Here is a 21,088-nt window from a genome sequence, read left to right as displayed (position 1 = left end):
AAATACAAAAATTAGCCGGGCGTGGTAGCACAAGCCTGTAATCCCAGCTACTTAGGAGGCTAAGGCGGGAGAATCGCTTGCATCCAGGAGGCAGAGGTTGCAGAGCTGAGATTGTGCCACTGCACTCTAGCCTGGGCAACAGAGCAAGACCTTTCTCAAGAAAAAAAAAAGAAAGAAAGAAAGAAATGTTTTTACTATCCTGTTATTTCTGTCTATCTTTTGCCTCTTCGTACCTATCCTTTCACTCAAATAAGGTTTCACTAAAAAATGAGGGAAACAGAGTAACTGTTGGGTAATCTCGTATTTCAATGTCTTTTTACATGATTGCCAGCCTCCAGAATAATTGATGCAGAGAGAAATATTCGCTAAGGGAAATCATTATTCCATCAGCTGGAAATTAAGTGAGAGATGAAACTTTTTATCCTACCACATATTAACTACAATAAATATATATAGAAAAAGAAGAGAATAATTTCTCCAGGATTCCCCTCCTCTCCTTCTGAGAATTCTCTTTCACTCATTTCTTCCTCTTGCCCTATATCTCTTCTTTTCTCCCTTTCCCATTTCTGTTTCCCTGTAATTTTTTTCTTTAGAGCAGGCGACTGAAAGGAGATTAAAATATATATTAATTTCTAAATATCCTACATTAATGGAAAGAAACCACAATCCAGGTAATTATAACATTTTAAACTTTGTAATTGCTGATAAGAAGAACAAAAGGAAAAATTTTGTACAGATTGTATCAGATGTTGGAAGAATCTGATACGGTGTTAGTTTATCTTTAGGTGAACCCACAACTATGGGAAGAAATAAACTAACAAGACCCCCTGAATTCATCCTTCTCGGACTCTCCTCTTGACCTGAGGATCAGAAGCCTCTCTTTGCTGTGTTTCTCCCCATCTACCTTGTCACAGTGATAGGAAACTTGCTCATCATCCTGGCCATCCAGTCAGACACTCGTCTCCAGACACCCATGTATTTCTTTCTAAGTGTCCTGTCTTTTGTTGACATTTGCTATGTGACAGTCATTATCCCTAAGATGCCGGTGAACTTCTCATCAGAGACAAAGATCATATCTTATGGTGAGTGTCTGACCCAGATGTACTTTTTCATAGCCTTTGGAAGCACAGACAGTTACCTGCTAGAGCCATGGCTGTTGACCGCTACATGGCCACTACATCACCATTGTGAGTCACAGACGCTGTGTCCTGCTTCTGGTTCCCTCCTTCTGTATTCCACATTTTCACTCCATCCTGCGCATTCTTCTGACTAATCAACTCATCTTCAGTGCCTCCAGTGTCATCCAGCACTTTTTCTGCAATGACCAACCAGTGCTAAAATTGTCCTGTTCCTCCCATTTTGTCAAAGAAATCATTGTAATGACAGAAGGCTTGGCTGTCATAATAACCCCCTTTTCATGTATCATCATCTCTTATTTAAGAATCCTCATGACTGTTCTAAAGATTCCTTCAGTTGCTGGAAAGCTGAAAGCATTTTCTACCTGTGGCTCTCATCTCACAGTGGTGACCCTGTTTTATGGAAGCATTAGCTATGTGTATTTTCAGCCCCTGTCCAACTATACTGTCAAGGATCTAATAGCAACAATTATCTACACCATACTGACTACAGTGCTAAATCCATTTATCCATTTATCCATTTGTCTGAGGAACAAAGACATGAAGCAGGGTTTGGCAAAGTTGATGCACGGGATGAAATGTCAATAAAAGACCTGAAGTCTTAGGAGAATACCACAGATCTCTTGCCCTGGACTATAGGTTATTAATGGGTATGTGATTCTGAAATGATTATTAGATTCTGAAAGGATAGGACCTTCAATGATGAAAGGATAGGACCTTTCATTCCTTATATAAGAATGTTTATTGCACGTGTTGAAGCTACTCCTCAATATAATGCCTACAAACTAAGTTAGATCACTGTAATCTCCTGAGTATCCCTATTCATGCAGCTGGGTTTTCTTGTATAGTAATGTAAAGCTGCTTGAATGTCTTTGAGCCACTGTGTGTGTGTGTGTGTGTGTGTGTGTGTGTTTGTGTGTGTGTGTGTGTGTGTGGCTTCATCATATTAGCCCAGGGGCTCCTCAGTAACGAGGTCTCTCTCTCCCATTATAAATGTCAGAACTGTGACTCCTTCCTCTGCATTTCCTCAAAGATTAAAGCCTGGCTTCTATTGTTGTCCTAGTCTCAACAAATAAAATCATCCCGTTGGATAACTCTTAGTGAATCAGTGTCAGGTCAGGTTCCTAAGAGTATGGCATCTCAGTATTCTTCCTGCTTCCCACCTGGCAAAGCTGACTGTACCTTAAGTCTCTCATTAATTTCATTTGACCCAAACTCAACTGCACTGTTTTCCCAGGAAGTATGTGTTAAGTTCCAGTAACCTTAGTAGCAGATGCCTCCAACTCCTGGGTCAGTTCTCTTCCTTAACAGACTTAAGACAGTCTTCTAACCAGAAAAACCAATTGTGTAGGAAAGAAACACTTTTGCTCATTTGTGAGTTCTGAGAAATATTAGTCACTGCTAGTCCGTGAATTATCTTGCAACTCAGAGATTTGTGAATTCATTTGCTCTTTCAACAAATTTTTACTTCTGATACACCATGCACCAGCCTACCGGACTTAAAAACAAAGATAATGTGCTACATGATTTAAGTCAACAATGTGAAGGCCAAAGATCAGCAGGGTCTAAGGAAACAAAATAACACAGGCAATACAAGTATTTGGAGGGCAATTGCCTGTTAATTAGATTGTTTTAGGTTTGCAAGGTACAGAGAAACACACATACTTTTAAGTAACAAGTGTCAAATAAAAATCCAATCTGGTCTTAGGTAAGGAGAGATATTACTGCAAAAGGGGGGAAATGGTCTATAGCAATAATGCAAGGGAACTATTGCACTAGGGAGAATGTCTCAATTGTGAGACCAACAAAAGTGTCAAATGTCAGACAGAAAAGGAATTTTCTTTCATAAAGAGAAGTGAACAAGAATGAGGCTAGAAAGAAACAGATATGCAGAAGTGGGATGAGCTAGTAACAGTAGCAGGACTGAAGAGTTGGTCAAAGAAGGTATTTTATTAGTTGACGTTCCAGTGGGGTCATTAAGGAGGGGTTATATGCCAACTCAGATTGAGGGTAGGTCAAAGTGCTTTCTTTTCCAGAACACAAAAGAGTGGAGGGATTTCTTGAACTGCCACTGTTTTCCAGGAGCACAGGGCTCAGGTAAAATTCAACATTGGCACAGGGATTTGCTGTAAGAATTCACAAGGTAAAAAGAAGACATAAATCTCAGCTGCACAGCCAGATCTCACAGAAGAATAAAAATTAAAGCATGGTTGGACCCCACAGAGTTGGAAGGTAATTCAGGCTCTGAAAGGCTATTCAGGGGAAAACGCAAGATTCATGAACATGTCATTTTGATGCCCTTCCACATTAAGTTCAAAAAAGAAGGCCATGGTCATGAGAATCGCACAGAAGATAAGAAGCTTCTCTCCAATACCCTCTCCAGTACCCTCTAATGAGGACTTATGGGAGAGAAGAGTCAATCAGCTAGAGTGAATTGGAGATTACATAGTGCTAAAGTAAACACGGAAACTTCCCAGAGACACGTTGGTCAGCGGATATGTATAACAGTTACAAATGTGCCCTTCATGCAAGTATAAACTCCCCCCAAAATAAACAGCCAAACATACTCCAAACATCCTTAGTAAACCATACACCACACAGGGACTGCCTTATGTAAGTAACTGGAGAAGGACTCAGTTGCACATATGGGTCAATGTGGAGAATAACAGAATTAAAAGCTTGCAGGCATTGGTCATAAAAGATTACAAGCCTCTGGGATTTGCAGAAACACTGGCAAAGAACTTAAACTTCCACCAACCAGGCAATTGATAGATTCCTGAATTCAATCTTACCTGAACGTTCAGCAGAGGGATGCTGCTGATCCTTACCCTATGTAATAAAGCCACCAAGCATTGAGCTGTAAAAGGCACTCAAATGCAGCACTTTACATACATTACCATACTAACTTTCTACTAAGTTTTTGGTGAAAGTACAAATTTATTATGTCCATATAGCAGATGTGATAAATAAGAATCGGAAAGTACAAATAACTTGTTGAATATCAAACAACTCTTAACATCTAATCTGAGAACTTAAACATGTTCTGAAAATTATATTTTTGGCTCTTATCCTCTATCCTACCTCCCTTAAGGTATCTATGTGTCCATAAAGACAAATTTCTTCAACTTACTATTTTCTTTAAAAAAAAAAAACAAGTCTAGGTCAGTGAGGTGAACTTTATTTTCATTCTTAAAAACGGAAACCCAGAGGCACAGATGACCACAATGACATAAACTTCCTAAAACTGTGTAAAATTATCCATAATAAGTTGAACTTCTGTGTGTTGTGAAATGGGAACATTGAGTCACATTTACTTAGAACTCAAGGGGCAGAAAATCCCTCAATGATAGCTATATTGTTGAGAGTTTTTATGTGCCAGAATTAAAACATGTTTTAATTACCAGAATAATACTATGATATAATATTATCATCTGATAGTAACACTATAATCATGACCACTTAACAGATAAGGTAGCCAAGTTTCAGAGGGGTTAAAAGACTTTCCCAGCTATGACATAATTAATATGGCAGAATAGGAGATGCCAGCCTTTATCTCCCCACCCCACCACCCAAAAAAACACATATAGACAGCAATCCACAAACCAAAATAACCCAGAGAGTGCTCAAGGGCTCATTTAAGAATCTGCAGCAACACAGTTGCAAGAAGAAGAATAAAAAGAAGAGGAATGTATGCACATCAGGATGACTTGTGAGATCAGTGTATCTGAAACACCTAGAAATGGCTAGATACAAAGAGAAAAGCCAAGGTCACTGGTATCAGGCACATCATGGGAGACACCGCAGTCCCAGTGACCTGCTCTGCAGAAAACTTTGGCATTTTGACACTAAGGTAACCAAAAGCCATTCCTGCCAGGGAACCCCAGATAGGAAGACTTGGCTTCACACATACACACCCTCAAGAAGTAGCCAACGTTGTGCCACTCCAGAACCAGAGCCACCACTCTTCTCAACCTGACATATGTTCCTGACCACTAAACTACAGCTTCTCCATGAGTGCCTGCATTCCAGACCTTGGCTCTGTGGCTGTGCTACATCTACCCAAGCCTCAGATATCAGAGCCACCACCATAGCAAGTTAGTTTACACTCTGCACCCCAGAATTAAGGTCTGTATGCACGTCTTCACATACCAGATATCAGCCCAGCCACCATAGAGTACTAGTGCATGACCTGGAGCCTGGAGCTACTATAGCTCTGCACAGGTCCATGGCTCCCTGCCTGCTTCATAAGCACCCATGCCTTGTACATCATTACCAACACAACAGCAGGGGTACCTGCACCCTGGGCACCAGTGCGTTTGCTGCCCTGAACCTCGGAGCCATGGTCTTTCCACACATGCCAGTGCTCTAAGCCTTGGCTCACTGGCTACTCTACAGGTGTGGCTCATCAGGCACCGGTATTGCTGCCAGTGTGAGCAGGCCCATGAGTCAAACCCAGTGGCAAGAGACATCCCTTTGGTCATGGTTTCCCAAGTGGAATTAAAAGATCTCAGGAGAACTTTTAGCAGCCATAAACACCAAACATATCAAAAGCCCTCACTGCTGCTGCAGGCACTCACATCATTGATCATTGCCCTGTGAACTTTACCAACACTGACTGCAGCTGACATAGCTGTACAGAGACTATGCTGCTGCACCCTCAGCAGAGTCAGAATTGCTGCACCCTGCATAGCCAGCACCCTTGCATGTTCCCATAAAAGAAGATCCTTCCCCACCAAAACCATCCCAGAAATCAGACTGACAGAGGGGATTATTTCACAGCCTTGAAAACTTTGAGTGTATAGTCTGGTTTGCAAGCAAATTCAAGCATTAACAGAAGGTCACAAGAAACATGAAAAACAAGGGAAACATATCATCACAAAAAGAATATAATAATTTCCCAGTAGCTGACCCCAAACGTACAAATTTCTGAATGGCCAAAGAATTCAAAATATTTGTTTTTAAGGAATCTCAGCAAAGCTCAAAAGAAGACAAAGAAAAAATTTTTTGACAAAATCCGGAAAACAATAAATAAAAAATGAAAAAGCTACAGATTGAAATCCTAAAAAATCAATAAGATATTCTAGAACTGAAGAATACATGAATGAAATAAAAACACAATGGAGAATACAGTGAATGGAATAAAAATGAAATAGTGTCAATGGCAGAATTAATCAAACAATAAAAACCTCTAAAATTGAAAACAGGTTATTTGAAAATATACACTCAAAGGAGGAAAAAATGAAAAGAAATGAAGAAAGTGTATGGGATTTATAGGACAACATAATGATAACTTTCCTCAGCATTATAGAATTTAAATAACATGTAGAGAAAGAAAAAGGGATAGAAAGGTTATATAAAGAATAATAGCTTAAAACTTCCAAATCTGGGAAAAGATATAAATATGCAAGTGCATGGGAATCCAAGGTCTTTAATTAGATTCAATCCAAATAAGACTACCACAAGACACGAAATCAAATTATAAAACAAACCAACAAAGAGAGGATCCTAAAAGCAGCAAGGAAAAAGAAGCATATCACATTTTACTGATTTCCCATAAGGTTAGCAGCACACTTCTCAGCAGAAAATGTGCAGGCCAAGAGAGAGTGGGATGACATACTCAAAGTGAGAAAAAAAAACTGTCAACTAAGAATATCATGACCAGCAAAGCTATATTTTAGAATGAAGAAGATATAAATACTTTCCCAGAAAGGTAAAAGCTAATGGAGTTAATCATCCCCAGAGCTGCCAAAGGAAATGCTAAGAAGAGCTCTTCAAGCTGGAAAAAAAATGATACTAAATAGTAACATAAAAACACGAAAATATAAAACTCACAGGTAAAAGTAAGTACATTGTCAAATTCAGAATAGTCTAATTCTGTAATGTTTGTGTAAACCAGTCATAACTTTAGTATAAATGTTTAAAGACAAAACTATTAAAAATAATAACAGCTACAATAATTTGTTAAAGGATACACAATTTAAAAAGATGTAAATTGTGACATCTGAAATATAAAATAGAAGTGACAGGAGCATCGAAGTGTAGTTTTTTTGTGTCATTAAACTTAAGTTGTTATCGGCTTAATATAGTTTGTTACAAGTACAGAATGTTTTAAGTAAGCTTCATGGTAACCACAAAATAGAAACATATAGTAAATGCAAAAAATGAAAAAAGTAAGGAATCAAAACATACTACAACAACAACAACAACAAAGAATTACCAATTGAAGACACAGAACAATGATACTAGACCCCTATTTCTCACCATATACAAACATCAAATGAAAGTGGATTAAAGAGTTAAATCTAAGACCTCAAGAAAATATTGGGGAAAATGTCCAGGACATTGCTCTGAGCAAAAATTTCTTGAGCAATATCCCAAAGCACAGGCAACCAAAGCAAACGTGGACAAATGGGATCACATCAAGTTAAAAAGTTTCCACACAGGAAAGGATACAATCAGCAAAGTGAAGAGACAACCCACAGAATGAGAGAAAATGTTTGCAAATGATATATCTGATAAGCAGTTAATATTAATATCCAAAATATATAAGGAACTCAAACAGTTCAATAGTATGAAGGCAAATAATTTGGTTTTAAGGTGAATAGACATTTCTCAAAAGAAGACATACAAATGGCCAACAGATATATTTAAAAATGCCCAACATTACTAATTATCAGAGAAACGTAAATTAAAACCATAATGAGATATTACCTCACACCTGTTAGAATGGCTGTTAGCAAAAAGTGTAAAGATAACTATTGCAAAGATGTAAAGAAAAGGGAACAGTTACACACTGTTTGTGAGAATGTAAATTAACACGGCCTTTATAGACAACAGTATGGGGGCTCCTCAAAAAACTGAAATTATTATTATTATTATTATTGTTTGTTTGTTTGTTTGTTTGTTTTGAGACAGAGTCTCACTCTGTCACCCAGGCTGGAGTGCAGTGGTGCAGTCTCAGCTCACAGCATCATCTGCCTCACCGGTTCAAGCAATTCTTCTGCCTCAGCCTCCCAAGTAGCTGGGACTACAGGTACCCGCCACCACACCCGGCTAATTTTTGTACTTTTAGTAGAGGCAGGGTTTCACCATATTGGCCAGGCTGGTCTCTAACTCCTGACCTCATGATCCACCCGCCTCGGCCTCCCAAAGTGCTGAAATTACAGGCATGAGCCACTGCACCTGGCCAAAAAACTGAAATTATTGTGTTGGATATAAAAATGCTCTAGGAAGGCCGGGCGCGGTGGCTCAAGCCCGTAATCCCAGCACTTTAGGAGGCCGAGACGGGCGGATCACGAGGTCAGGAGATCGAGACCATCCTGGCTAACCCGGTGAAACCCCGTCTCTACTAAAAAATACAAAAAACTAGCCCGGCGAGGTGGCGGGCGCCTGTAGTCCCAGCCACTCGGGAGGCTGAGGCAGGAGAATGGCATAAACCCGGGAGGCGGAGCTTGCAGTGAGCTGAGATCCGGCCACTGCACTCCAGCCTGGGCGACAGAGCAAGACTCCGTCTCAAAAAAAAAAAAAAAAAAATGCTCATTGCTGCAAAGCGAAACCAGCGCTCAGGCAAAAGTTGTCTCAGCAAGGCAATACACTCCTGCAGAAGGGTGCCACTTGTGCCAATCAAGATGGCAACAGCACAGGGAACAAAGGAGAGCAGCGAGGTTTTATTTCTGACAGTAGTACTTACCTCTGTGTCACTCCCCCATGGGCTGGGGTCAGGCCGCACAATCTGAGCTGACCCAACTAGCTACTTCCAAATATTTTTCTAAATATGGAAGGGAAGGGGAACGTGAGGTACAGTGATAAAGCATGTGAGATGTGCAGTTTCAAAGAACAAAGGATTCAGGTAACTAAGGGAACAGATGTGAGTTATTGATTAGAGCTGAGGGGATGTGGGTAGGCAGTAACTAGGGGCAAGGAGGAACAAGAAAGTTGAGTTTGAAAACAAAGGACAAGGAAGTTAGCAGGCTAAATCTTTGAAGAGAAACTCAGAGAAATTCATTGTGTCTTACAATTGATACACAGGTTAAAAATATTTAGGCAGTTAGTGAGGGTGAAAGAATTCTCAGTGGGAATTTTCCTTTAATAAAAAACAGCCCCGAAATCATTTCTTTTCTAATAAAAAGCAGCCTGAAAAATCAAGTTGCAAGCATAGATAAGCAAGCTGGAAGCTTGCATAGGTAAATGCCAGCAGCTATGCCAGACGCCAGGTATATCCAACATGGCAATTCCTTCTTCCCTTTTCCGTGTTGCCACGTGTATGGGTGTCATGGTGCTGGTCAGGTAAAGGCTCCATTTGCATAATAAAAGATTTAAGTGGGACAGCCTATTTTTTCACAGGCTATATAAATGGCACATCTGGTCAAATAAATCCCCTGAGCCCTATGTAAATCAAATACTGACTCCTCAAGCACCTCTATAAAATCAACCACATCTTGCCCCAAACCTGGAAATCCACTTGGACGCCCCCTTCCTCTGCATGAGGAAGCTCTCTTTCTCTCTCTCTCTTCTTTCTTATGCCTATTGAACTTTCCACTCCACGTGTTTGTGCGTCCATGTCTTTGTTCTCCTTAGTGTGAGACAACAAACATCGGGTATTTCCCCAGACAATGAAGCCCCTGCAATATAACAACCATAGAATTCAGCAATCTCATTTCTGGGTTTATATCCAGAAGAATTTAAATCAGTCTCTCAAAGAGATATCTGCACCCCATGTCCATTGCAATATTATTCACAGTAGCCAAGATATAGAATCAACCTAAGTACCTATCAACAGATGAATGGATAATGAAAATGTGGTGGCTAGGCACGTTGAATCACACAGGTAATCCCCCGACTTTAGGAAGCCAAGGCCAGAGGATTACTTGAGGCCAGGAGTTTGTAAGTAGCCTGGGCCACATAGCAAGATACCATCTCTATTAAAAAAAGGTTTGTTTGTTTTTTTTAATTAGTTAGATGTGGTAGCACATGCCTGTAGGTCTAGCTACTTGAGAGGTTGAGGTGGGAGGATTGCTTGAGCCCAGGAGTTCAAGGCTGCAGTGAGTCATGATTGCACCACTGCACTCCAGCCTGGGCAACAGGGGGAGAAAAAAGGAAGGGGAGGGGAGGGGAGGGGAGGGGAGGGGAGGGGAGGGGAGGGGAGGGGAGGCGAGGAGAGGGGAGGAGAGGGGAGGGGAGGGGAGGGGAGGGGAGGGGAGGGGAAGGGAGGGGACGGGAAAGGAGGGGAAGGAAGGGGAAGGGAGGGGAAGGGAAAGGAAGGGAAGGGAAAGAAAGAAAGAAAGAAAGAAAGAAAGAAAGAAAGAAAGAAAGAAAGAAAGAAAGAAAGAAAGAAAGAAAGAAAGAAAGAAAGAAAGAAAGAAAGAAAGAAAGAAAGAAAGAAAGAAAGAAAGAGAGAGGAAGAAAGAAAGAAAGAAAGAAAGAAAGAAAGAAAGAAAGAAAGAAAGAAAGAAAGAAAGAAAGAAAGAAAGAAAGAAAGAAAGAAAAGAAAAGAAAGAAAGAAAGAAAGAAAGAAAGAAAGGAAGGAAGGAAGGAAGGAAGGAAGGAAGGAAGGAAGGAAGGAAGGAAGGGAAGAGAAGAAAGCAAGCAAGCAGAGAGAGAGAGAGAAGGAAATTTGGCATATTCCGTGTGTGTGTGTGTGTGATATTATTCAGCCACAGAAAAGAAGGAAATCCTGACATTTGCAACAACATGGATGAACTTGTAAGACATTATGCTAAGTGCAATAAACCACATACAGGAGACAAATACCTTATAATCTCACTTATCTGTAAAATCTTAAAAAGTTGAATTTATAAAAGCAGAGAGCACAGTGGTGATTGCCAGGGACTAGGATGGAGGAAAGGGGGAGAGATTGGTCAAAGGTTATGAACTTTCAGTTATAAAATGAATAAACTCTAGGGATCTGAAGTAAAGCATGCCTAATATAATTAATAATATCATTATCATATTCTTTACTTAAAATTTACTGAGACAGTAGATCACAAGTATTTTCACCAAATACACACACACTATGTGTGGTGATGGATGTGTTAATTAATTTGACTGTGGTAATCATTTCACAATGCATGCATATATCAAATCATCAATTGTATACCTTGAGTATATACAATTTGTATTTGCCAATTATAATGTAAACTTAAAATAAAATCCTAACCATCCCCTATCCCACCAACTAAATGAATGCCTAGGTAGCCAACGGGACTCCAGAACAACCTTAAAACTGAGTTCCTGGCCATGTCAGGATGGTAGGTTAGACAGGCTTCACTATATACCCTCTCTTTTATGATGTAGACACAACAACTGATCAGCATTATTGTTAAAATAGACATCGTAAGATGAACAGAACAGACTCTTTGTGGCAATAGGATACCAAATTATAAATGGGACCTACAGCCATGCCAGGAAAGGGTTAAGTTACACCTTCCTTCACTTAAAGAATAAACTGTGTTCTAACTGCCACAAGGCTTTTCTCTTTCTCTAGCAGCTAACCCAACCTTGGCCTCAAGATAAGCAATATTAAAACAATTTTCAGCTCCACCAGATGCTGACTAATTGAACCCCAGCCCTTGTTCCACCAGCCATAACTACAGTTTGATTGGACAAGAGACTGACTTTAGTAAATTTCTCCTAATAAAAAGATCACTGATCATGAACTGGTTCTGTCCAGTTTACACAGACTGTGCACTTATGTGCTTTCTTTTCCTGAAAAGATCTTTTGATGTATAGGCTCTAATTGTAATACATTTAAATGTTAAGTCTCCATCCCAAAGTGAACATGAGTCATATATTACATGCATGTTGGTTCAATACGCATATGTCAGGACTGTCTTCCTGAATATTCATAGCTCTTTCTCTAACCTGTTGAATATGTGTTTAGCTAACCTATTCAGCATAAAGCTCCTATCTCAGCTCCTTCTCCTTCAAAGTGCCTATCTCTGGTTTTGGCTGGAGGTATGCTTCCCGGCCTCTGTATAGCCACCTTGCAAGCTGTAAACTCATAAAAATTAAAGTCTCCCTCCTTTTCCAAATGTATAATCTTTTAAGTTAACAATACCTTAATACAGTTAGGAGAGTAGAAAAAAGAAAAAGAAAGAAAAAAGTGAGTTTGTTGAAATGTAAGATGTAATCAGAAATCAATAAGTGACAAGAATGGACAATGTGTAAAAGGCAGGGCATTTAGGGACTCTGAAATATGGATTCTGTGTGCTTACATGAATCAAGAAGAGTAAAAGATCTGAAGCTGGTGGCTTTCCCTAGTAGGGATAGCAAAGAAAGGGAATCAGATATATAAGCAGCAGACTTGGAGACTGCCTAATAGAATCTGTATCTAATCCTGGGAGGGTTGGGAAAGAAGGCACCAGTGATGTTGGGGTACACTTGGGGTAGTTGTCCTTTAAAAAATGGAGGCACTAAGGAGGAGGCCAAATTGATATTTTATAGGTTCAAGGGGGGAATTGGACCCAGGTATCAATGCCAGCTACTCTGTCCTAAGTGCTACTTGGGATATCTTCCAGGCAAGCCCTCAGAGAGCTTGCAAGAGCTGGGAAAAGAAAATTATTGTCCATCTGAGATACCTACATCAAGCTAGGCAGATCTTGCGCTACCTCTGAAGGTTCCAAGAGGAGAATGTGGGGCCACTTGCTGGGGTGAACAGAGAAAACGTGCCATTTCTCTGGATCCCTGGAGACAATTCTGCACAAAGTTAATGAATGGTTGTTTTCTTACTGTCTTCCCTACCAAACACCAGAGACCTAATGGCACAGTCTCAGAAGATACTCCCACGAGGAAAACAGGGGCTATAAGTATCTACAACTTGTGAATGAGAGTAAGAATCCAGGGAAGGGAGCATTCAGAATCAAGAAGCATTGGGAGAGTTTTTACAATTAGATACCTTTTTGTATGCAGTTTCTTGGCACAGGTTTGTCTTCTTTCTGACTATTTCATGGAGCAGAAATGAGAGGAATGAATACATAAGGCAAGATATTAATATCCTTTCTAGGTAAGAAATCAACCTAGAGAGTGCCTGGTGAGAAAGCAAAAATGCCTGATCTCTGGGAAATAGTTGTCACTGGACATTAAATAAGAGAGCTTATTCATGTTTACCCTAAATGTAGATTATCTGTATTTATACTCTAAAGTGTGGTCTTCCTTTACCCTAGTCTACTCCAGAAATACATTCCCCTGATCTCAGGATATGGATTATCAGCCAGAGAGTAGGAAAGCTTGGGAGAGAATTTTCTCACACAAGTTTACTCTGTCCCCCTCACTCTCTCATCCCCCATGTTTCTTTTCCCAATAACTGTTTACATTCAAGTCAGTGTTCCTTAAGTGAGTTTCTTGCTTCCATTGTAAATGATGTGGAAAGAAACGTCTTGACTTAAAGGTTATTCATCAGCTACAAGCTACGTGAGATAACTATCTCGTTACCTAGATGTGGTTTAGCCACTCGTAATCCTTAATCAGAAGATGGCCTGAACTTGATTCATAGTCTTTATCTGTGGTTCCTGTAATTATCAGCCACAGAGTAAGGAGGAGGAGAAAGCGATCAGCCATTTGCTCCTGATCTCTTTCTTTCTCTATCTGTTCTCTATAGATCTTGCTATGGGTTAAATGTTTATGTCCTCCCAGAAGTCACTTAATCCCCAATGTGATCATATTTGAGATGGATATTTGACAGGTAATTTAAGTCATGAGGGTTGAGGGCCTCCTGATGTGATTAATGCCCTTATAAGAAGAGTTTGTTTCCTCCCCCTGCTTTCTGCCATGCAAGACTACAAGGAGAAGACAGCCCTATGAAAATCAAGAAACAAGCTCTCCACAGACACTGGATCTGCTAGCAACTTGATCTTGGACTTCCCAGCCTCCCAAACTGTGAAAAGTAAATGTTTAAGCCATCTAGACTATGGTAATTTTTTTTCTTTTTCTTTTTTTCCTTTTCTTTTTTTTTTTTTTTTTTTTTTTTTTTTTTGAGATGGAGTCTCGCTCTGTCGCCCAGGCTGGAGTTCAGTGGACTGAAGCCTTCTTCTCTCATCTCGTCAAAGTCATTCTCTGTCAAGCTTTGATCCGTTGCTGGCGATGAGCTGCGCTCCTTTGCCAGGGGAGATGCGCTCTTATTTTTTGAATTTCCAGCTTTTCTGCCCTGCTTTTTCCCCATCTTTGTGGTTTTATCTGCCTCTGGTCTTTGATGATGGTGACGTACTGATGGGGTTTTGGTGTAGGTGTCCTTCCTGTTTGATAGTTTTCCTTCTAACAGTCAGGACCCTCAGCTGTGGGTCTGTTGGAGATTGCTTGAGGTCCACTCCAGACCCTGTTTGCCTGGGTGTCAGCAGCAGAGGCTGCAGAAGATAGAATATTGCTGAACAGCGAGTGTACCTGTCTGATTCTTGCTTTGGAAGCTTCCTCTCAGGGGTGTACTCCACCCTGTGAAGTGTGGGGTGTCAGACTGCCCCTAGTGGGGGATGTCTCCCAGTTAGGCTACTCAGGGGTCAGGGACCCACTTGAGCCGGCAGTCTGTCCCTTCTCAGATCTCAACCTCTGTGTTGGGAGATCCACTGCTCTCTTCAAAGCTGTCAGACAGAGTCATTTGCATCTGCAGAGGTTTCTGCTGCTTTTGTTGTTGTTTATCTGTGCCCTGTCCCCAGAGGTGGAGTCTACAGAGACAGGCAGGTTTCCTTGAGCTGCTGTGAGCTCCACCCAGTTCGAGCTTCCCAGCAGCTTTGTTTACCTACTTAAGCCTCAGCAATGGCAGGCGCCCCTCCCCCAGCCTCGCTGCTGCCTTGCGGTTAGATGGCAGACTGCTGTGCTAGCAATGAGGGAGGCTCCGTGGGCATGGGACCCTCCCGGCCAGGTGTGGGATATACTCTCCTGTTGTGCCCGTTTGCTTAAAGCACAGTATTGGGGTGGGAGTTACCCGATTTTCCAGGTGTTGTGTGTCTCAGTTCCCCTGGCTAGGAAAAGGGATTCCCTTCCCCCTTGCGCTTCCCAGGTGAGGCGATGCCTCACCCTGCTTCAGCTCTCGCTGGTCGGGCTGCAGCAGCTGACCAGCACTGATTGACCAGCACTCCCTAGTGAGATAAACCCAGTACCTCAGTTGAAAATGCCGAAATCACCGGTCTTCTGTGCCGCCCCTGCTGGGAGTTGGAGACTGGAGCTGTTCCTATTCGGCCATCTTGCTCCGCCCCCCCATACGTGTCTTATTCTGCTTTATGTTGCTATAACAGTATACCCATGACTGGGTAGTTTATAAAGAAAAGAAATTTATTTATTACCATTCTGGAGACTGGAAGTCAAGGGGCCTGCATCTGGTGAGGGTCCTCTTGCTGTGTCATCTCATGGTATGAGGTGGAAGGGCAAAAGCATGAGAAAGAGAGCAAGGAAGGGATTGTACTCATCCTTTTATCAGAAACCCACTCCTGCAATAACTAACTGACTCCTGAGATAACAGCATTGAACCATTCATGAAGACAGAGCCCTCATGACTCAATCACCTCTCAAAGTTCCCACTTCTCAATACTGTTGCACTGGGGATTAGGTTTTTAACAAATAAACTTTGTGGGACACATTCAAACTATAGCAATATGTACATTTGTTCCTATGTCTTTTTAATTGCTACAACTTAAGAGCCTATTTTAAAATTGTTTAGGGCAAGTTCTCCATCACTGTTATTTTTCATTTTTTTCTTGATCATTCTTAAACAATTTCTTTTCTAGAGAAAATTTAACAACAGTTAATCAGTTTCACAAAAATTTTCTTGAGATTTTGTATCGTATATATTGAAGGTGTACAACATGATGTTTTGATATACATATACATGGTGAAATTATTATTATAGTCAAGCAAATGAACATATCCATCATCTTACATAGTTAGTTTTTCTAGTGTACTAAAAAGTACCAAAATCTATTCTCTCAGACCATTTTCTGTGAGCAATACAGTATTGTTTAACCCATTTCCTGTTTGCCCCAAGAATACACTTGTCTCTAATCCTAATGTAACAGAAATGTTACATTGTTTTTTATGCATAAAATGGCTTCAATATACAAGAATTACTGTGAAGATCAAATGTTTTATGTGTATAAAATGCTTAGACCAGTGCCTGGTTCATAGTAAGCATTTAGTCAATATTGTTATTGATGCTGTCACTCTCTTACCTGTTCCTTTCATAATACCTAATGTGATAAGGGGGAAGACCGGGATTTGAACATCCTAAGAAGATGAACTAAAGTTGCTTCATCCAGAGTATGAATTTAATTGAAAACAGAACAATTTAGACAAGAAAGGGATTAAGAAGGCTGATTACATGCAGGTAGTATGTTCCTCCTCCATGGAGAGGAACAGAATAGAAAGTAGGTACATTTCAAACAGACTGTATAGAAGAGAATGCTAGAATTCACCAGAGAAAATACAAGAAGCACCAAAAATAAGTACAGAGAGGGTTCAGGACACCTTGCCTAGCCAGGGACTGAAAGAGCTGAAAGAGGCTCCTAGATATGGGGAAACAGTAAGAGAGAAACCCCCAGGTTTCTCTTGACTTTGGGAGAAACCTTTAACCCTCCAGACCTTGGACCTGACATACAGAGCTGCCTAAAGATTGCACAGAGATGTCACTCCAGAAAGGGAACCCACACGGAATTTCACAGGCATCCGAGCCTAGACCAGCCTCAGCCAGGTGCCATTTAGAGAGCCTAGATACTGGAGATCTACATACTTAGCTGCTGCCACTGTGCTGCTTCAAAGAGAGATAGGAGAGACTGGGTGCTCCCATGCACCCCAAGAAGGATCCCTACCACTCTGCTGTAGAATGCTGTTGAGATTGAGATATGAGCAGACCACATTCCCCACAGCTTCCTGCCCATGGTGCTCACCTGAGAGGGGATCCACACTCTCTGGTAATAAGCCCACAACTGACACCATTTTAAGAGTTTAATCCTGGGATTTGCCTCACCCTTGGGCCAAGTTTGAGTTGCCACGGCTGCAGCCAGCAGCCAGTCAAAAAGGGACAAGGAAACCAAGTTGTCCTACACATACCTAGGATAATACTCACTGCCCTGCTACAGGCTGCTGTGAGACTAAGACTTGAGCAGACCACACTCCCCATATTTTCCTGCCCATACTGGTTGCCTTAGGTGGTCCTGCCCTCTCTGGTCACAAACTGAAAGCTAGCTTCACTTCAAGAGTTTAACACTGAGCCGTGCCCCATACTTGGCCCAAGTTCATTAGGCAATACAGCTGCAGCTGACACTCAGCTGGGAGAGAGACAGGGGAGGCAAAGCTATCCTAAGCACACTAAGGGTAATACCCACCACCCTGCTACAGTGGCTCTCAGACTGGGGACTAGCCTGCCCAACTCATCACAGCTATCAAGAACACCAATATGGACCACCCAGGTCCCTGGGGTTTGCTCCACCACTGATACTGCCATCACCCACATGACACCAGCTGCCACAGGATATGAGAACCCACCCACACACCTGGCCTACCAATCCCACTACTAGCTTCTAGTCAAGCCACTTGGAGGCCCAAGAACCAGCCCTCCAGGACCCTTTAACACCAAAGTCACTGTAAGTTGCTCTGGGCTTAAAAACAGGCACATTAACCCCACTGCTGCAACCACAGGGACCTGGAGACTGGATCAGTCAGTGTCCAAGTCCCCAACAAAATCTTGCCACAACCTCAACTAATAACTGTACCCTAAGCCACTGAGGAAATCACAGATACCACTGACTCTGTGTACTACTAAAGAGCTCATGCAAATATCACACTATTGCAGGCACCCATAATCCTAGCCAAAGTATCCTACTCAAGCAACAACACACACACATCTTCAAGAAAGAAATTCCCTTACCAAAGCAATGTCAAAAAAAAAGTTGGAACCAGCAACTGCTTCACCAGATGCTCAGATATTAAAAGAAGGACACAGAAAACATGAAAAAGTGGGGAAATATAACACCATCAAAGGACCTCAACTGTCCTGCAACAGATCCCAATCAAAAAATTCCTCAAAATGCCAAGTAAAAGACTCAAAATATTGATTTTTAAAGGAGCTCAATGAGATGCAAGAGAAATCTAAAAACTAATACAAAGAAGTCCAAAAATCAACTTAGGATATGACTAAAACCAAGGAGATAGATATATTTAGGGGAAAAAAAGCAGAAATTCCGGAATGAAAAATTCATTCACTGTTGAGTACAGTGGCTCATGCCTAGAATTCTAGCATTTGGGGAGGCAAAGGTAGGAGGATCACTTGAGGTCAGGAGGTCAAGTCCAGCCTGGGCAACATAACAAGATCCCCTCCTTACAAAAAAATATGCAAAAATAATCCAGGCATAGTGGTGCATGCCTGTAGTCCCAGTTACTTGGGAGGCTGAGGCTGGAGATCACTTGAGCCCAAGAGTTCAAGGCTGCAGTGAGCTATGATTGCACCACTGCACTACAGCCAGGGCAATTTAGAGCAATATTGTCTCAAAAAAAAAATTGCAGGAAATAAAACATACATTTGAAAACTTCAATAATAGACTAGAAAGCAGAAAGAAGAATCTCAGAAATAGAAGATCAGTCTTTTTGAAGTAATACAGTTAGACAAAAGTAAAGAAAAAGAATAAGAAAGAATGAGCAGCCAGGCGCAGTGGCTCATGCCTGTAATCCCAGTAGTTTGGGAGGCTGAGGCGGGCGGATCACGAGGTCAGGAGATTGAGACCATCCTGGCTAAGACAGTAAAACCCCATGTCTACTAAAAAATACAAAAAATTAGCCAGGTACGGTGGCGGGCGCCTGTAGTCCCAGCTACTGAGAGGCTAAGGCAAGAGAATGGTGTGAATCCGGGAGGCGGAGCTTGCAGTGAGCCGAGATCGCGCCACTGAACTCCAGCCCGGGCCACAGAGCTAGACTCCATCTCAAAAAAAAAAAAAAAAGAAAGAAAGAAAGAATGAGCAAAGAGTTCTAGACACCTGGGACTACATAAGATGACCAAACCTTTGAATTATTGGTATTCCAGGGGGAAGAGAGATCAAAAAGTTTAGAAAATCTATTTGAGAAATAACTGATGAAAATTTCCCAAGCCTAGCAAGAGAGTCACACAACCAGTTATAGGAGGTCCAGCTATCCCCAGGAAAGAACATTGCGAAAAGACCAACATGACATGTATTATTCAGAATGTCTAGAGTCAAAGTGAATGAAAGAATTTTAAAATTAGCAAGAGAAAAGCAGCTAGTCACCTATAAAGGAAATCTCATCAGATTAACAGCAGACTTTTCAGCAGAAACCTTATAGGTCAGAAGAGAATGGGATGGCATTTGCAAAACACTAGAAAGAAAAAAAAAACTGTCAGCCAAGAATTTTATATTCTACCAGAAAAAGCTTCATAAATGAAGGAGAAATGAAGTCTTTCTCAGACAAGCAAATGCTGAGTAAATTTGTCACCTCTAGACTGGCTATGCAGGAAATGTTCAGAGGAGTCTTAAACATGGAAATGAAAGGTCAGTATTCATTATGATGAAAACACATGGAAAAATAAAACTAGAAATTCTTATAAATACAATCACACAAAGGAGGAGGAGAAAGGAATCAAATGGCAACATGACATAATTTGTTCAAACCATAAAGACAAAAAGAGAATCGACCACGTAATTGGAAGTAAAGCACTCCTCAGCAAATGTACAAGAACAGAAATTATAACAAACTGTCTCTCAGACCACAGTGCAATCAAACTAGAACTCAGGACTAAGAAACTCAATCAAAACCGCTCAACTACATGGAAACTGAACAACCTGCTCCTGAATGACTACTGGGGACATAACGAAATGAAGGCAGAAACAAAGATGTTCTTTGAAACCAATGAGAACAAAGATACAACATACCAGAATCTCTGGGACACATTTAAAGCAGTGTGTAGAGGGAAATTTATAGCACTAAATGCCCACAAGAGAAAGCAGGAAAAGTCTAAAATTGACACTCTAACATCACAATTAAAAGAACTAGAGAAGCAAGAGCAAACACATTCGAAAGCTAACAGAAGGCAAGAAATAACTAAGATCAGAGCAGAACTGAAGGAGATAGAGACACAAAAAACTCTCCAAAAAATCAATGAATCCAGGAGTTGGTTTTTTGAAAAGATCAACAAAATTGACAGACCACTAGCAACACTAATAAAGAAGAAAAGAGAGAAGAATCAAATTGACACAATGAAAAATTATAACGGGGATATCACCACCGACCCCACAGAAACACTAACTACCATCAGAGAATACTATAAACACCTCTACACAAATAAACTGGAAAATCTAGAAGAAATGGATAATTTCCTGGACACTTACACTCTTCCAAGACTAAACCAGGAAGAAGTTGAATCCCTGAATAGACCAATAGCAGGCTCTGAAATTGAGGCAATAATTAATAGCCTACCAACCAAAAAAAGTCCAGGACCAGATGGATTCACAGCTGAATTCTACCAGAGGTACAAGGAGGAGTTGGTACCATTCCTTCTGAAACTATTCCAATCAATAGAAAAAGAGGGAATCCTCCCTAACTCATTTTATGAGGCCAACATCATCCTGATACCAAAGCCTGGCAGAGACACAACAAAAAAAGAGAATTTTAGACCAATATCCCTGATGAACATCGATGCAAAAATCCTCAATAAAATACTGGCAAACCGGATTCAGCAACACATCAAAAAGCTTATCCACCATGATCAAGTGGGCTTCATCCCTGGGATGCAAGGCTGGTTCAACATTCGCAAATCAATAAACATAATCCAGCATATAAACAGAACCAAAGACAAGAACCACATGATAATCTCAATAGATGCAGAAAAGGCTTTTGACAAAATTCAACAGCCCTTCATGCTAAAAACGCTCAATAAATTCGGTATTGATGGAACGTACCTCAAAATAATAAGAGCTATTTATGACAAACCCACAGCCAATATCATACTGAATGGGCAAAAACTGGAA

At 40.9% G+C, this 21,088-nt stretch overlaps 1 pseudogene; it reads left to right on the top strand.

Annotated features, from left to right (window-relative positions):
* The first annotated feature begins 649 nt into the window (after nt 1-649).
* On the top strand, nt 650-1,724 carry LOC100429184 (olfactory receptor 1L1-like; annotated as a pseudogene).
* Nucleotides 1,725-21,088: the final 19,364 nt, after the last annotated feature.

The sequence above is a fragment of the Macaca mulatta genome, chromosome 15, assembly GCF_049350105.2.
Source record: "Macaca mulatta isolate MMU2019108-1 chromosome 15, T2T-MMU8v2.0, whole genome shotgun sequence".
Taxonomy (NCBI): domain Eukaryota; kingdom Metazoa; phylum Chordata; class Mammalia; order Primates; family Cercopithecidae; genus Macaca; species Macaca mulatta.
The sequence above is the reverse complement of the archived record's forward strand: the minus strand, read 5'-3'. Positions and strand labels throughout refer to the sequence as shown.